This window comes from Tupaia chinensis, unplaced genomic scaffold (genome assembly GCF_000334495.1).
Source record: "Tupaia chinensis unplaced genomic scaffold, TupChi_1.0 Scaffold000316_1, whole genome shotgun sequence".
Lineage (NCBI taxonomy): Eukaryota > Metazoa > Chordata > Mammalia > Scandentia > Tupaiidae > Tupaia > Tupaia belangeri.
Window position 1 is genome coordinate 6943336 of NW_006159809.1, and position 12272 is coordinate 6955607.

Consider the following 12272-nt stretch of genomic DNA (forward strand, 5'->3'; position numbering starts at 1 on the left):
ACCACGGGTGCTGTGCCCCCCCCCCCCCCCCCGCCGCTCCCAGGCCCCCTGCAAATCATTCGCTTAAAGAGCATTCGCTTCCGCACACTCGCAGGAGTTGCCGCGACTGCCTGGCCGCGGGCCAGTGTCCGGAGGGCGCTGGCACCGCCAGGCGTTCTGCGGCCATTCGCTGACCGACATCGGCACACGCAACTTGCGAAGCGCTAAAGACTGGCAGACTGGGGAGTGACAGTCACCGGGGACCCGATCTCCACGACGCGGGAGGCCGAGCGCGGCACCCTGCCGCCGGTACCCTTCCTGCCCACCCATTGCCAACCGTCCCTGAGCACCGGCGAGGGCAGGGACCACAGGGGGCGAAAGAGCCGCTCACCGCTTCAGCGGGTCCGAAACCCGCGGCGTCCCAGCAGGCGAGGAGAATAGGGTCGGCGCCGCGGCCGGAGTTGCTGCCCGGGTGGTCGTCCCGGCAGGAACGCGGTCCCGGGGCATCGCCGGCGGTGTGCGTACAGCACCAGCGCAGCTCTCGGCTCACCCCGCACGCTGCCCCTTCGGCCCCGCAGCTCGAAGCTCTCGGAGGGGACCCCGCCCACACCCGAGGCCAGCCAATGGGTCCGGAGCGCGGGAAGCAGGGGGTTCAGATTCATCTTTCTATGGGTGAAAATCCAGTTTTTCCAGCACCATTTGCTGAAGAGGTTTTCCTTTTCCCACTGGATTGACTGGTACCCCTTGTCAAAAATCAGTTCACTGGAGGAGCAGCTACGCCCGAAACTCCGCGTTTTTTCTCGCCCTCTGATGAAGCGCAGTCCAGGTGGGAGCACGTTCTGCATATAAAAGGTCTGTAACACCCAAAGACGGTAGGGACACGCGTCGGATTTTTCAAGGTCTTTCTCTCCCTTTTCGTTCACTGTTTACAGGACGCTTGAGGGCCAGCCAAACCGCTTGGAGACGCGCGGGAGTGAGAACCAGCCCCCACTTTTGAGAATCTCTGTCGAGTGGGTGGGCAGATATGGAAACAGGTGTCTAGGGGAACCCACTTAAGGCGCATTTCAGTGTCGGAAGGCATGTTGTGATGGCTGGGCGGGAGGTGGGGAGGGACAGGACAAGGAGATTCAGCCAGACCAGCTAAAATGCTGGTGGCCCTGATTCACAGTGGAGAAGAATCCACCATCATTTTCTTCTCTTTTTTTTCTTTGTGTAGACAACTAGATCTTGTGTGTGACATGGTTAAAATTTTCAATAGCGTCAAAAACATATTGTGTGAAAAGAAAGTTTCCATCCTCTATTGCCCTCCACTAATCTCTGAGTTTTCATTCCTCTTAGGGCTACCACTGTTAGCCAATTTCTTGCATATTCTTTCAAAGACGTTCTTATTTTTTTTATTTAATGTTTTTTTCACACACTATTCCCCCAGTATCTCTTTCTCTCTTGTGTCTACAAATGCATATACTCTGGGGGCCAGCAGGTGGCATGGTGGTTAAGGACACTGGACTCCCATGTGGCCGACAGTGGTTTGAGTCCTGGACCTGGCAGCTTGCTTTCTTGCTTTCTCTCTCTCTTTGTTACACTCTGCCCATCTCTGGTCAAATTAAAATAAATAAATAAAGTTAAATAAAATAATTATTTAAAAAATGTGTGTACTCCCACTGTTTTAGTACCCTGCTTTTCTTCACTTACAGCTGTACCTTGGACAGCTTTCATTCTTTATAACGGTTGTATAGTATTCTATCAGGCTGTTTTATTTTTATTCTTTTTCTATTACAAACAGTGCTGCGATCAGTATTCTTATTTATAGCTGCTTGGCATGTGAACAGAAACATGTCTAGACTGTTTATCTGGGTGTGGCATGCTGGACTGTAAAGTACTTTAAAAAGAATTGATAAATGTTGCCAAATTGCTTTCTGTATAGTTTCTTTCAGTTTATGCTCCCACGGCAATTTATCAGGGTGCCTGATTCAGTGCCTCTCTCTACACAGTATGTTATCAAACTTAGTTTTTAAATTTCCTTTTTTTTTTTTTAATTGTCAGAGGGCACATGCACTGGCCAAAGACAGAGAAAGGGAGGCAGGGGAGAGAGAAAGTGCGGGAGAACTGCCCACCCCCCAGGAGGCATGGCTTGCCTCACGCTTTAGTCTTTTCTGTTAACTGTCTGCTTATGTCGTTTACCTATTTTTTTATTCAGTTATTTGCTTTTTTTTCATTAAAAAAGAAAATACAGATATATGTAATGAAATTAGTCCATTGTGAATAAGTTGTCTATTTTACCCATCTCTTGTCTTTTGGCTTTGTTTTCTGTATTTTCAATGAATCATTTTTTTATTTTCATGTGGTCACATTAATGATGTTTTTGTTTCTAGGGATTTTTGTTTTATTTTAATCTTTGAAAGGCTATAACCACCCCCAAAGATTTAGAAAAATTGCTTGCAGTATGTTTGATATCTGTGGTAGTTCTGTAATGCAGATAATATACAAGAACAGTATATAGCTATCACAAAAAATCAGAGCAGATGATATGAAGAGACAAGTCTTTGATGGACATGTATCAATGCCAATAAGCACATGAAAAGGTGGTCCACATTAGTAGCAATCAAGGAAGTGTAATTCTGACCAAGATGTGAGTTACCATACCACGTCAACTACCAATGAGAACGTCAAGGTCCAGCGTGTGGCATGGTATGGCATGGTAGTTAAAGCAGCTGGATCCCACCTGGCAGACTGTACCTTTCAAGTCTTGGACCTGGTAACTTGAAAAATATGTCAGGCACTTGTCATGCATGCTCAAAATCCTGAAAGGAGGAAGAAATGGAGGAGAAAGGATTATGGTGTGACCATTCTCCATGGGGAGTGCTTTCTTTCTTCTCTCTCTCTCTCTTTCTCTCTATCTCTCTCTATCTCCAGTGATCACATGCATCCTCTGGCCAGGAAAAAAAAAGTCAGATAATAAGTGTTGGGAAGTGTTAAGGGTAGACTTATCCCTCCCTAAAATTTGTATGTTGATTTTCTAATCCCCATTGTAATTGTATTTGACGGGGGAGACCTTAGAGTTACCTCTAAATGTTACCTCTCACTGTTAAATGAGATCATAAGGGTGAGACCCTAATCTGATATGAATGGCATCTCCATAAGATGGAAGAAGCACCAGGAATATATGCCTACAGAAAAAAGGCTATGTGAGGACACAGTGAGAAAGTGGCCATTTGCAAAACCAAGGCAAGAGATCTTGGGAGAAACCAAACCTAAATAATACCTTGATCTTGAACTTCTAGTCTCTAGAACTAGAGTAACTAAACTTTTCTGTGCATTATTTATTTATTTTATAAAGTTGTACATAAGGAAAAAGTGCAGGTAATTAAACATAACTTACAGATACAGGCTAATGATAAACTACAATTTAACAGAAGATTGGGAACATTTTGCACACTTACCAGTCCTTTCTCTTAGGCCGGGTGCTCTTTTGATGACAGGTAAATTAACAGATACACACTAGAGTGAACTACTTCTAGACAATACAAAGAAAAAGTTTTGATTTTTTTTGTTTTTTTTTTTTTTTTTTTTTAGAGGTTTTTGCTATAGGGTGCGTGCACTTGCCAGAAAGACAGAGAAAGCGAAAAATCACTCCCCAGGGTGGATGGCCATGCCGCAATCTCTTCTCCTCCATTCTCCTCTCGGGATCTTGGGCATGCACGCACACGCTCCTGGCATGAGTTTAAGCTGCTGGGTCTGGGACTCCAACCACGGTCGACTACATGGGAGTTCAGCAGCATAGCCATTACGCTAACTGCTGATCCCTGTTTTCTCCTTTTAAACATAAGTTTATCATTTATAATCTTCAAACATTATTGCACTTAAACTTTCATAATTTGATAAAGCATTCATGAAACAATCTGCAGACTAGTTTAACAGACAAATAACACTTTTAAACAGACATAACTGTCCTAAAAATTTATTTTTCTGGGACCAGCAGTTAGCGTAATGGCTATGTCGCTGGACTCCCACGTAGTCGAACGCGGTTCGAGTCCTGGACCCTCGGGGGCATAAACTCACGCCGGGCGCGTGTGCGTGCGTGCCCAAGATCCCGAGAGGAGAATGGAGGAGAAGGGATTGTGGCGTGGCCATCCCCCCTGGGGGGTGATTTCCTGCTTTCTATCTCTCTGTCTCTCTCTGTCTGTCTGGCGAGCGCACGCGCCCTATAGCAAAAAACCTCTCCCAAAAAAAAAAAAAATTTATTTTTCTCATACCCACCATATACCACCCACTTTTTATCACTCGCTTTCCTCCCTTACCCACTCTAGCATCCAACACCCATCCTCTCCACCATCATATCTTTAAGTCTCTCAACCTCTGCCATAAAGTGCAGACACTCAGTACAAATTAAGTAGGGATACACAATGTGTATCTTTCAAAGTCTGACTCACTTAACTCAACAGCGAGTCTTTATTCATCCATTTTGAATCAAATGATAGGATCTCAAATCTTAAAGCTGTGGAATATTCCATAGTATATATGTGCCATAGTTTTTCAACCCAGTCATCGGTTTTTGAGCACTTAATTTGATTTGATGTTGTAGCAGGTTGTGAGATCATTTATCTCCAATAATGCAGATAATGAATTCGTGAAGTGTAAGCAGCCTAGCAAACAAATAGAACAAGGAGGTAGAGAAATTCAAAGCCTTATATGCTGTTGGAATGTAAAATGGTATAGCCACTTGGGAAAAAAGTCTAGTAAATACTTAAACATATAATTACAATATGACCCAGAAATTGCACTCTTACGAATATACCCAAGAGAAGTAAAACAAACATCCACATAAACTTGTATGTGTATATTTTGTCCATTGTTCTTAATGCACAAAAAAATGGTGACGCCCCACATGCCCATCAACTAACAAATGAGTAAAGCATTAGAATGTATCCATATAAGGGAAGATTATTCAGTGATAAAAGGAAATGAAATATCAGCATCCAAATTGGAAAGATGGGTATTTAATTGTCCCAATTTGTAGGTGAAATGATCTTTTTTTTTTTTTTAATTGCCCTTGAGTACATGCACTCACCAGAGAAGCAGAGAGAGAGAGGGAGAAAGCACCACCCAGTGGGGTATGATCATGTCACAATTACTTGCCAAACAACTCAGCAGCAAAAAAAAACCCAAACATTTTATTAGAAAGTGGGCAAATGGGACAAGCAGATGGCATAGTGGCTACATCGCTGGACTCCCATGTAGTCGACTGCGGTTTGAGTCCCAGAACCAGAGGCTTAAAACTCATGCTGGGTACGTGTGTACAGGCGCCCAAAATCCCAAGAGGAGAATGGAGGAGAAGGGGTTGCTCTGCATGGCCATCCCCACTGAGAGGTGAATTCTTGCTTTCTGTCTCTCTGTCTCTGGCAAACTCACGCAATCTATAGCAAAAATCCCTCTTTAAAAAAAAATGGACAAATGATCTGAATAGCCATTTCTCAAAGGAGACATAAAAATCGCCAAGCAGATAAAAAATGCTCAACAGCATTAGTCATTAGTGAAATACAAATTAAAACCACAGTGAGGTATTATCTTGCTCCAGATAGAATGACTATTATCAAATAAATAAATAAATAAATAAATAAATAAACAAATACCGGCGAGTCTGCAAAAAAGACAAACTCTAATACCCCATTGGTAGGAATGTAAATTAGAATAGACATTATATAAAACAGTATGGAGGGTTCTCAAAAACTAAAAATAGAACCACCATATGATTCATCAATCCTGCTACTCAGTATATATCCAAAGGAAAGCAAATATGTATGGTGAAGAAACATGTTCCATGTTTATTGCAGCACTCTTTATAATAGCCAAGATATAGAATCAACCTAAATGTCCATCAATAGATGAATGGATAAAGAAAATGTAGTGTGTATATACCCATACATACACACAATGGAATACTATTCAGCCATTAAAAACAATGGAATCCTATCATTCCAGACAACACAGACAAGCCTGAAGGATATCATGTTAAGTGAAACAAGCAAGGCACAGAAAGAGGAGTAGTGCATGTTCTCACTCATGAGGAATCTAAAAAAGTTGACCTCATAGAAGTAGAGAGTGTAATAGTTGTTACTAGGAGCTAGGAAGGATATGGGGAAGGGAAATAGAGAGAGATCTTGGTAAACGGAAACAAAATTAGAGTTAAGCAAGTCTGGTCTATAGCACAGTAGGGTAACTATAGTTAAGTGTCTATTGTATATTTCAAGATAGTTAGAGGAGAGGATTTTGAATTTTCCCAATAGAAAGTGATCACAAACGTTTGAGGTGATGGATATACTAGTTACTCTGATATGGTCATTACACATTGTACTCATGGACTGAAAAAACATACAGCCCCATAAACATGTACAATTATTATGTGTTATTCATACATATAACTAATAGTTTTTAAAGAAATCATAAAGAATGAAGTTCTAACATGCTACAACAACAGATGAGCTTTGAAAACATGCTAAGTCAGAGAAACCAATCGGTAAGGACCACATATAGTATGATTCCGCTTATATGAAATGTCCAAAATAAGCAAATCTGTAGAAACAGTGAGTAGATTCTGGTTACCTAGGACTGGGTGGGGGAGAGGATAAAAAGCTACGGGGTGCAGGGATTTTTTAAAGGGTAATGAAATGTCCTGACATTGATTGTGGTCATAACTGCATAACCCTGTGAAGGTACTAAAATTAATTGAACTGTACACTTTCACTGGGGGAATTGTGTGGTTTGTGAATTATATCTAAATTATATCTCAGTCACTACCCAGACTTCACTCGGCAAGAGTCAAAGTATATGTTACCTATGTGAAGAAACTCAGAGAAGTAAATCTTGGAGGAATTACTTGTTGCATTCATTTCAGTATGAACTGAAAATTACAAAAGAGAATATTGATGGAGTTAAGTGGGTAAATTCATAAGTTGTTAAAAATTATTTATTAGAACGACTGTTTTCAAAAGTGTTGGAGCAAAGCATAAGATTTATGAAATTACTAATTTTCATCTAATCTATATTTGAGACTATATTCATATCAGGATTACTCTTTTTTCTTTTGGAGGTGAGGGGGTGGGGGGTCTTTAGGAAATCAGGGAGCAGGTCTCTCTTTTTTTTTTTGAGAGGTTTTTGCTATAGGGCGCGTGCACTTACCAGGAAGACAGAGAGAGACAGAAAGCAATAAATCACCCCCTGGGGGGATGGCCACGCAGCAATCCCTTCTCCTCCATTCTCCTCTTGGGCACCCACGCACATGCACCCAGCATGAGTTTAAACCACTAGGTCCAGGACTCAAACCGCGGTCGACTACATGGAAGTCCAGTGACACAGCCATTACACCAAATACTGGTCCCCAGGATTACTCTTAAAGAGGAAAAACTATCTTTGGGAAAAATACCTTGATAAGCGGGTTCAGGTATAAAATGAAAATATGGGTATGACCAGAAGCTCTAGCAAAATAAGGTAAACTGCTCCATGTGAAAACTTAAGAGGAAGACAGAGGGCTATGAAGGCATGGGCAAAGAAGGAGGGGATGAGGAAAAGAGTCAAGAGGAGGGAAGTATGGATGGTGCAGAGTGAAGGGCTAATAGGAAATCTCTGCTGATAGTGTGGGAAAGTGGATATATTAAAGAACAAGACTGTTGTATAAATAAATTTTAAATTTACTTTTCTAAATCTTAAAATCCCATTCAACCTTTGTGTAAATGAGATTTTATAGAAATTGAAGTGTGGGACCAGCAGATGGCATAAATTACGTTGCTGGACTCCCACATAGTCAACCGCAATTCAAGTCCCGGACCCTGTGGCTTAAAACTCACTTCAGGTGTGTGTGCATGTGTACCCAAAATCCTGAGAGGAGACTGGAGGAGAAAGGATTGTGGCATGGACATCCCCCCAGAGGTGGGGGAGGGGGTGATTTCTCTCTTTCTGTCTCTCTGTGAGCGCATGTACCCTGTAGCAAAAATCTCTCTTAAAAAAAAAAAAAGAAAAGAAAAATTAAGGAAGTGACTAAATTGAGGAAGTTGTAACAGTAAAAAAATTGAGCACACATAGAAGCAGTGGCTCAGAGTTGGAAAGGATAAAAGAAAACAAACCCTTTACAAATTATTGGTAATCTGGACTGGCCCGGTAGTGCAGTGGTTAAGTGCAATGTTTAGGAAGCTGGATTCCATGTGGCTATCTGTAGTTTGAATCCTGCCAGGCACATGTGCATTCATGCCCAAAATACTGATGAGTTGGAGAAAAGGAAGAACTCGGAGGGATATATTCTCTTTCTCCATTCCTGTCTCTCTTTGGAAAGTACATGTACCCTCTGGCAATAAAAAAGAAAAAAATAATTGGTAATCTTGGGAAGGGCTAGGGACACCAAAATGGGATGTTTGGGGTGATCTTAAAGGAATGGTGGTGTAGTGATAAACACAGTGCTCTTCAAGGTTGACCCACCTGGGAAGGTTCCAGAGACACACCCCCCTCCCCAGTACAGAAGCATGCCCATGATTTGGGGCTGACTGAAGCAGGGGGTAGGGGAGAAATCATTGCATCAAGACACCATTGGGGACCAGCCCTATAGAGTAGAGGTTAAAGGTGCCAGATTCCATGTAGTTAACCACACAGTTTTAATCCTGCCCTGGTAGCTTGAAAATACATTGAATATATGTGCTTGGGTGCCCCAAATCCCAACAGGATGGAGAAATGGAGAATGGATTGAGACATGACCATAAGCCATTGTAAGGTGCTCTCTCTCTCTCCCCCCGCCCCACCCCAGAGTGCACATGCCCTCAGGCAGTGGGGGAAAAAAAGACCCTCTTGGTAGTGCTGCCTCTTTCCTTTGCTTATGGAGGATATAAATAATCAATAAACTTTTTTTTGAAGATTGCAAAGGGGGGACCAGCAGATGGCGTAACAGCTACATCACTGGACTCCCATACAGTCAACTGCAGTTCGAGTCTTGGACCTAGCAGCTTAAAACACACTGGGGGTGTGTGTGTGCATGCCCAACATCTCAAGAGGAGAATGGAGGAGAAGAGATTGTGGCATGACCATCCCCTCTGGGGAGTGATTTCTCTGGGGGATGATCTCACTTTCTATTACTCTGTCTCTCTGGTGAGCGCACAAGCCCTCTAGCAAAAATCTCTCTTAAAACAAAGATTGCAAAGGGAAGGGAGGCTGTGGCTGACTTTTGCCTTGCAGGAGGATAAGATAACGTGATATAAATGTAGGTGTTTTAAGTTTACAAGAGGTTTAATTGTATGATTAAAAAAAAATTTCCGTTTGTTCTAACAATACTGATCTCTGTTCGTTGACCACAACAGATTGGGTGGTCCCTGGCTAAGCCTCTGCTGCAGCAAAATACAGTGTAGTGATGTTCAAAGGCACCCTGGAGAGAAATGGGAAAATTAATAACCTCTTTATTAACAGCAAGGTTGGAAGTTTAGTTAGACTGTCCAAAGGAAAGTAATTTTAACATGTTCTGCATTAAAATGTTATCAGAGGACCAGCCGGTAGCATGGTGGTTTAGGCAATTGGGTCCCACATGGCTGACTGTGTGGATCGAGTTCTAGACCTGGCAGATTGAAAGACACTTTGGGCGTGTGTGCATGCATGCCCAAAAACTCAAAAGGAGGGAGGAATGAAGGAGAAGGGATTGCAGCGTAACCATTCCCCTATGGTGCTTTTTCTTTCTCTCTTCCCTAATCCCTTCCCCCTAACCAGAAAGTGCATGCACTCTCTGGGAAATTTTTTTAATGTTGTATAGCTCCTCCCCAAAAAGAAAAGTGATCAAATGTTCAAGAAGGCTGTTCTGTAAGGAAATTCAAAAGAATGAATATGCAAATAGAACTTTCAGTGAGCATTTGAAGTTCTTAATTGCCCAACTCCAGAATTCATGACTTCCACTAACTTGGCCAGAGGAGGCTTACTAACCAGCCCTAATTTACAGACGTCAGGTCTGTGGCACAGGGCCTAGAAGTTATTTTCCCAAGGTTATAGAGCAAGCCAGAGGGTGAGCTGAAAATAGAACTGCACCTCACACTCCCATGCAGGCTATATGATAACTTGTGTACTGTCAGCAAACAGTTGAGGAATGAATGTCCTGCAGAGGTTGGCATAGTTTTATGGCTAAAGGAGTCTTGCTCAACAATTGCAAATGCTACTTGACAACAGCAAATGACCTACCTAATCCTGTAAACAGTATCACCCTGGCACTTAGGCAACATTTAAAAAAAAAAAAATCCTGTTTGACAATTTAAGAAGTTTTAAAACGCACAGCTCCACTGTCATGAAGCCATTGCTGTGTAATGCTCAAACCTACAGAAATAGTCACCTTTAGCCCTTCCCCTCTAGAGACTGAACTTCCACATAGTGACTCCTCAACACTGCAAAATCAGCAAAGTTGCTAGGTCGTGCAGAAGTATCTAAATATTTCCATAGGTACAGGATTTTCGGGAGACAGTCTTCACTGATAACTTCCTGTAAATTTCCTTGCTGAATTAGCAGAACTAGAAATAGAATGAGTTAGACTGATAGTTAGAACCCAGGGCTCAACCACTAAATTGAAGTCCCTAAGTCCCATACTCAGCTATGGAGGGAGTGCCCAGCTGACTGTTAGGCTCATAGCTAGGGATAGTCTAGGAAACCAAAAGTTAGGACTGCTGTTCGCTGACTGTTCCCTTGGGTAGATTTTCACAGTTCACTGATCTCATCAACAGAAAGCTTAAAATGTTATGTTTTTCAAGAGTGTTGTTAACTCCATTCCCATTCAGTTGAAAAAGGGTTCTTTTTGTCGATGACCGTGTAGAATGAGTTCATGCTTTTTCTCTAGCCTGGATCGGACTATGACAATCACAGAGGGTGCTGCTAGTTCCATCCCCTTCATAAAAGACACCGCTGTTATCCCTCTGCTCTGTTCTTCAGAGTCATATTTTCTACAAGACCCTGATCAGAAATATAAAATCCAAATGCATAGTGAAAGAAAGAAAGTGATGGGTCTGGCACCTGTTTTTCCAGTGAGCTCTCATTTCACTGGTAATAATGGTAGAAGTCAATGTCCTTTCCATAACATTGCCTCCTATCTGAAAGCGCCTTTCAGAGGTTCCATAAAGAGAGCAGGGACTACAGAACGACCTGGGCTAGACTTAGGTAGAAAGTGTTCCCTAGAGGAGCCAGGTGGTGGTGCAGTGGTCATACTAGTAGATTCACGTGGGAAAGGCCCTGGGATCACATCCCAGGACCTCCTTGAACATGCCAGTTGGCTGTGATCATGGTGTGAAGATTCTGTTGGGAGCCCTCCACCTGTCTTCTTTCTCTCTCATGGAAGAAATAAATAAACTTTATAAATTATCTACCAATAAAATGGGATTTATTTTACAGGCAATGTTTTATTAATATATGAATAACTCCACTCTTTCTTTCTAGCATCACAGCAACATTCATCAGGATTTTCTGGGTTACATACACATAAATATACAAGTTAAATACCTTTGGGGTGGAACATAGATAGATCTTTATTCACAGTGTCTTCTGGGCATTCTTGACCATTCTGCCGTCTGAATTCTGACAACACACATGATTTGTCTCTACTCACCATGACAGAAAGACCGTGTTTCACACAGAAGGAAAAAGAAATTTGAAAGACTCCATGGAGTCAAAAGCCTATCCGGGTTACCCCTTTGTTCTTTTGTCTTAGTTTGACCCATGCTGTATTTTACACTCCTGGCTTTTTATTTTGAACTCTGATTTAGCGATTTCTGTACTCACATGTCCAACATGTAGACCATTTTGATTCATGTATTCATTCATTTAGTCACCAATATTTTTGCCAATAAGAGACATAAACTCCCTACCCTTAATAATTCTTAATAGTTGAATGGCAGAGATAACCACAATGGCAGACAACGTAAGGATGCTGAAGTGAATGTAAAGGTAGGTTTTAGACTCATAAAGACTTCAATTCAAATCTAGTTCTGCCATGTATTAGATGAGTTACCTTGGCTGAATTACTGACTCATGTTGAGTTTCATTTTCATGATCTAGGAAGGTATTTTTTAAGGTGGTTCTCAATGATCCTGGTAATTTGTTACGCAGCAACAGATGACATGGGATACAATGGGTTAACATGTTCCTTGCAGAATTATTGTGGTGATCAGAATATTTATAAGGATTAGAATAATGATGGTAGTGGCGGTAGTGACAACAGGTGATCCCATTGAAGCTTAAATCAAGGTTCAGAATCTGGAAGAAGTGCTAACTCTTATGAAGAAACTATTCTTAGT

The 12272-nt window shown here is 41.9% G+C and overlaps 2 protein-coding genes across 2 annotated transcripts in view; one reads left to right on the forward strand and one right to left on the reverse strand.

Annotated features, from left to right (window-relative positions):
* The window catches only part of ZNF638 (zinc finger protein 638), a gene marked incomplete in the record, with an annotated part of 146080 nt that extends 145690 nt beyond the window's left edge, over positions 1–390 (reverse strand). The window contains 1 exon segment of the mRNA XM_027772969.1: positions 371–390.
* Positions 391–765: 375 nt separating this feature from the next.
* PAIP2B (poly(A) binding protein interacting protein 2B) overlaps positions 766–12272 on the forward strand; it is a 91902-nt gene continuing 80395 nt past the window's right edge. The window contains exon 1 of the mRNA XM_006151266.2: positions 766–831. The gene's annotated coding sequence lies outside the window, so the exon portion shown is untranslated. The remainder of the gene's footprint in view (positions 832–12272) is intronic.